The sequence below is a fragment of the Lathyrus oleraceus genome, chromosome 4 (assembly GCF_024323335.1).
Source record: "Lathyrus oleraceus cultivar Zhongwan6 chromosome 4, CAAS_Psat_ZW6_1.0, whole genome shotgun sequence".
Taxonomy (NCBI): Eukaryota; Viridiplantae; Streptophyta; class Magnoliopsida; order Fabales; family Fabaceae; genus Lathyrus; species Lathyrus oleraceus.
This window is the reverse complement of record NC_066582.1, coordinates 356,951,653-356,957,994: the sequence shown is the minus strand read 5'-3', so window position 1 is coordinate 356,957,994 and position 6,342 is coordinate 356,951,653.

Genomic DNA, 6,342 nt, shown 5'->3' with positions numbered 1-6,342 from the left:
TTCACAATGGTGCACCAGCCTGAAGATGTTCTTAGTGATTCCATTGAACAGTGCATTCAAGGCTTTGGAATTTCCAAGAGCTAATGCCTCTTGTTCCTTGTCCCAATCTTCTTCAGGAATCTGCACACTGACTCCACCTTCATCCGTCCTCGTTGGATGTTCCCATCCCTTGTTGACAGCTCTCCAGACTTTGCTGTCTAGAGACCTTAAGAAGGCTATCATGCGAGGCTTCCAGTCATCATAATTAGATCCATCCAACATGGGTGGTCTATTTGAGTGTCCTAAATCCTTGTCCATGGTACTAGAAAGTAACTTCCCTAGATCTCACCCAGAACTTCACAGGTAGGGTGCCTGCTCTGATACCATTTGAAATTCTAGTTATCAGACTTTGGATGTCACACTGGTTGTTATGACATCCAATTCTGCACAGACAGGGATTATGCAGAAATTAACAGTAAGTGCAGTAAATAACACAAGTAATTGTTCACCCAGTTCAGTCCAACATGACCTACATCTGGGGGCTACCAAGCCAGGGAGGAAATCCATTATTAGTAGTATCAATTCAAAGCTAAACTCACCCGTTTACAACTTATCACTTAATCCCTACCCAATGCAATTTCAATCTTAACCTAAGATCAGAGTTCCTACTCACTCCCCCTCAATCACCTCAGTGATATTAAAGACACTTTGAAGTCACACTTCAAAGACAACTCTTGATTATGCTTCACAGCTTATATCAAGATACACAACACTCACGCTTAAAAGCTTTGAGTGACACAACACTTACAACTCAATGAACACCCTATGCCAAAGCAATCATCTACTTGATAATGGCTTGGCTTACAAGATACGTCTAATACAAGACTCACAAAATACAGCAGTGAAGTATGATGGACACACTAAATCTTCACGCCTCAAAATCCCCGAAACTGAATGAAGGAATGCCTTCCTTTTTATATTGCAGCACCTGGGCTTTTGCACCTGTATTTTCCTGAATTTTAGGTCACACAAGTTCCCTCAAATTCAACATTTAGGTTGCTAACAAATAGGCTATTTGTTAGGTTCATTGAATGTAGCTTGGTTGTTGATTTCCTGGATTTTCTCTCAGCTGTTGAATCCCTAAAGAATAGCCTGAGAAAAAGCTGAAACAGAAAACTGAACAACCTACAATTTAGCATATGCTGTCAGGAATGAATGTCACGACATTCAGCTTGACATCAAGGTCCATATGCTGAGTCTGTTTTTCCATAAAACAGACTGTACAAATTTGCTGACCTGTACATGATTAAAATGACCATACTACAGTAACAGCTTACATTAATAAATGTCAAAGTGTCCAACTTAACATTTACACAATTGGCCTTAAGTTAGTTCTGTTATTCTCTTGAAGAACAAACTAAGTAATATGCTGAAGTATAGCAGAACACCACTCTGCCTAATCTTCAGTAGCTGCTGTCAATGATGAATGTCACAACATCCAGTTTGACATTCAGTCAGTAGGCCTTATGCCAGGTCTGGTTCTTCCTTGATAACCAGACTGCAAATGAATACTAAGTTCTAACAGAACTTCTGTTCCTTAGTATCTGTTGACAGGTATGAATGTCACAGCATTCAATAATCCTGTGTTAGCTAGTCCTGCAGTAACTACAATGTAGTCACATATACATGTCATGACATCAGTCAAGACATTAGTGTTTTACCATATAATGCAGCCAATTAAACACCTACACGAGGGTTGTGTTCAATTTGCTCGGGCTGATAATGGAGGTCGTGGGGCAGTGTCAACTGTCACGATCTACTTTAAACCGTCTGAAGGACGAGGCCAGAGAGTTGTTAGTGCACCTGCAACGAGTGGTACTCCGGTTACCATTTCTGCACCCATTTCCGCCAGTTCTCCTACTACAATCGTTGCCCCAGTCAGAAGGGTTGATAGTCGGGCTGTTCCTTGGAGTTATAATAATGCCTACCGCAGCAACAGAAGGGCTGATAATCAGACAAGGCCAGCAAATCAAGCGCCTGTGACGATCAGTGTACCGGTTAAAACTCTTGTGGTTGTGAGTCCCGTTGTGGACAACGTTGGTGGACCAGGAGGTTTTACCCGTAGTGGCCGGCTGTTTGCGCCTCAACCGTTGAGGGATGCCAATGCTGAGGCATCTGCTAGATCAAAGGGCAAACAGGCCGTGGTTGAAGTGGAACCAGCTCAGAAGGAGGCTGAGGGTTCATTTGAACAGGACGCGGAGGAGTTTATGAAGATCATAAAGAAGAGTGACTACAAGATCGTAGATCAGCTCAACCAGACTCCGTCCAAAATCTCTATTCTCTCTTTGCTGTTGTGCTCTGAGGCACATCACAACGCCTTGTTGAAGATGCTGAACATGGCTTACGTACCTCAAGAGATTTCTGTCAACCAACTGGAGGGGGTGATGGCCAATGTGAGTACCAGGCATGGTGTAGGATTCACTGACCTAGACTTAACGCCTGAAGGACGTAATCATAACAAAGCCTTGCATATCACTATGGAGTGCAAGGGAGCAGTGTTGTCTCACGTATTGGTAGACACCGGGTCGTCGCTGAATGTGCTGCCTAAGCAGATCCTGAAGAAGATTGATGTTGAAGGAGTTGTGCTTACTCCTAGTGACCTGATCGTTCGTGCTTTCGACGGATCCAAACGTTCTCTGTTTGGTGAAGTTACCTTGCCGGTGAAGATAGGTCCGGAGGTTTTTGATATAATCTTCTATGTTATGGACATTCAGCCCGCCTACAGTTGTTTGTTGGGGCGTCCGTGGATTCACGCAGCAGGGGCAGTCTCGTCGACTCTCCACCAAAAGCTCAAGTATGTCTGGAACGGTCAGATTGTGACCGTGTGTGGCAAAGAAGAGATTCTGGTGAGTCACCTATCCTCGTTCAAGTATGTCGTGGTGGATGGCGAGATCCACGTAACCTTATGCCAGGCATTTGAGACTGTGGCTCTTGAGAAGGTGGCGTGCGCTGATCAGAGGAAGCCAGGTGCTTCGATTGCTTCGTACAAGCAAGCCAAGGAGGTTGTTGATTCCGGAAAAGCTGAGGGTTGGGGCAAGATGGTGGACTTGCCTGTCAAAGAAGACAAATTTGGCGTTGGTTATGAGCCTCTCTAAGCAGAGCAAAGTGTGCAAGCGGGTCCGAGTACCTTTACCAGCGCTGGGCTGATGAATCATGGCAACGTCTTTGCAACTGGTAGTGAAGACTATGACAGCGATTGTGATTTAGACAACTGGGTTGGCCCGTGTGCACCAGGGGAGTCTATCAACAACTGGACGGCTGAAGAAGTGGTCCAAGTTACTCTTCAGACAGAGTAATTTTCCTTTGTTTTTTCATTTTGCATGAAAACCCTACGTCCTGCCCAAGGCGTAGTGGTTCATTGTAGGGCCTCATCATGTTTTAATGATTATCATTAATAAAGGACGTTTTGCAATCAAATTTTGTGATCCCTGTTTTTCTATTTTTGTTTTCGTTTTTTCAAAACAATAAAAATGGCAATGTTTTTGTTTTTGTGACTTTCTTGAACTCTTTTTCTAAAATAAAGCATTAAACATGCAGAAGTGATATCACGGAATCCACTATGAACAATCTTGTTATGGCTCAGTATGATTTTGATATTCCCATCTACCAAGCTGAAGAGGAGAGTGAGGAAGACTGTGAACTCCCCGCAGAATTGGCCAGATTGCTGAAGCAGGAGGAAAGGGTCATCCAACCTCATCAGGAGGAGTTGGAGGTTGTTAATCTGGGTACTGAGGACGCCAGAAGAGAAATCAAGATTGGGGCTGCTTTAGAGGACTCTGTCAAGAGGAGGCTGATTGAGATGCTGAGAGAATATGTGGAGATATTCGCCTGGTCATATCAAGATATGCTTGGTTTGGATACAGACATTGTGGTGCATCGACTACCCCTTAGAGAAGAGTGTCCGTCAGTCAAGCAGAAGCTTCGGAGAACGAGTCCTGATATGGCTGTCAGGATCAAGGAAGAGGTTCAGAAGCAGTGGGATGCGGGTTTTCTGGCTGTTACCAGTTATCCCCCGTGGGTGGCCAACATCGTTCCTGTGCCGAAGAAGGATGGCAAAGTCAGAATGTGTGTCGATTACCGGGATTTGAACAGAGCGAGTCCAAAAGATGATTTCCCATTACCTCACATCGATGTATTGGTTGATAATACGACTCAATCCTCGGTATTCTCTTTCATGGACGGTTTCTCAGGCTATAATCAGATCAAGATGGCGCTAGAGGACATGGAAAAGACGACATTCATTACACCTTGGGGCACTTTCTGCTATAAGGTGATGCCATTTGGGCTGAAGAATGCTGGTGCTACCTATCAGAGGGCAATGACGACTCTCTTTCATGACATGATGCACAAAGAAATTGAAGTGTACGTGGATGATATGATTGCGAAGTCGCAGACAGAAGAGGAGCACTTGGTTAATTTGCAGAAGTTGTTTGACAGACTGGTAAAGTTCAAGCTGAGGCTGAATCCGAACAAGTGTACGTTTGGGGTGAGATCCGGTAAACTGTTGGGTTTTATTGTCAGTGAGAAAGGGATTGAGGTTGATCCAGCGAAAGTCAAAGTTATTCAAGAGATGCCTGAACCGAAAACGGAAAAGCAAGTCCGTGGGTGTTTAGGGAGGTTGAACTACATTGCAAGGTTCATATCTCACCTAACTGCCACGTGCGAACCAATTTTCAAATTGCTAAGAAAAGATCAAGCAATCAGGTGGAATGATGACTGTCAGAAAGCTTTTGACAAGATAAAAGAGTATTTACAGAAACCTCCAATCCTGATCCCTCCAGTTCCAGGGAGACCTCTGATAATGTACCTATCAGTAACCGAGAACTCGATGGGGTGTGTATTGGGACAGCATGACGAGTCTGGTCGAAAAGAGCATGCCATATACTACCTTAGCAAAAAGTTTACCGATTGTGAAACAAGATATTCACTGCTCGAGAAAACTTGTTGTGCTTTGGCCTGGGCTGCTCGCCGACTGAGGCAGTATATGTTGAACCATACTACCTTATTGATTTCTAAGATGGATCCAGTAAAGTACATCTTTGAGAAGCCGATTCTCACCGGGCGCGTTGCTCGATCGCAGATGATCTTAACAGAGTATGATATCCAGTACACGTCTCAGAAGGCTATCAAAGGTAGTGTTTTGTCAGACTATCTCGCCGAGCAACCGATCGACGACTATCAGCCTATGATGTTTGAATTCCCTAATGAAGACATCATGTATCTTAAGATGAAAGACTGCGAAGAGCCTCTTGTCGATAAGGGACCGGATCCGGATGACAAGTGGACATTGATGTTTGATGGGGCTGTGAATATGAACGGTAACGGTGTTGGGGCAGTGCTCATTAATCCCAAAGGTGCACATATACCTTTCTCTGCCAGATTGACTTTTGACGTCACCAACAACGAAGCTGAGTATGAGGCTTGTATCATGGGGATAAAAGAAGCCATTGATTTGAAAATCAAGACTCTTGACATCTATGGAGATTTCGCTCTAGTGATCAACCAGGTCAATGGAGATTGGAATACGAACCAGCCGCATTTGATTCCGTATAGAGATTACACCAGAAGAATACTGACGTTCTTCAAAAAGGTGAAGTTGTATCATGTCCCCCGGGATGAGAATCAGATGGCTGATGCCTTGGCTACTTTGTCTTCCATGATCAAAGTTCATTGGTGGAATCATGTGCCACATGTTGCGGTGAATCGACTCGAGAGGCCTGCGTATGTGTTTGCAGCCGAGTCTGTTATGATTGATGAGAAGCCGTGGTATTATGACATCAAGAACTTTGTCAAGACTCAGGAATATCCTGAAGGCGCGTCAAAGAATGATAAGAAAACCCTGAGAAGGCTAGCTGGAAGCTTTTATTTGAATCAGGATGATGTGTTGTATAAAAGGAATTTCGACATGGTTCTGCTCAGATGCGTGGATAGACACGAAGCGGACATGTTGATGCAAGAAGTGCATGAAGGTTCGTTTGGTACCCATGCTGGTGGTCATGCAATTTCCAAGAAACTGTTGAGAGCCGGTTATTACTGGATGACTATGGAATCCGATTGTTTCAAGTATGCTCGGAAGTGCCATAAGTGTCAAATTTATGCCGATAAGGTGCATGTACCACCAAGCCCTCTAAATGTCATGAACTCGCCTTGGTCGTTCGCCATGTGGGGCATTGATATGATTGGGAAGATTGAGCCTATTGCTTCGAATGGACATCGCTTCATCCTGGTTGCGATTGATTACTTCACCAAGTGGGTGGAAGCAGCTTCCTTTGCTAATGTTACCAAACAAGTGGTTGCCCGGTT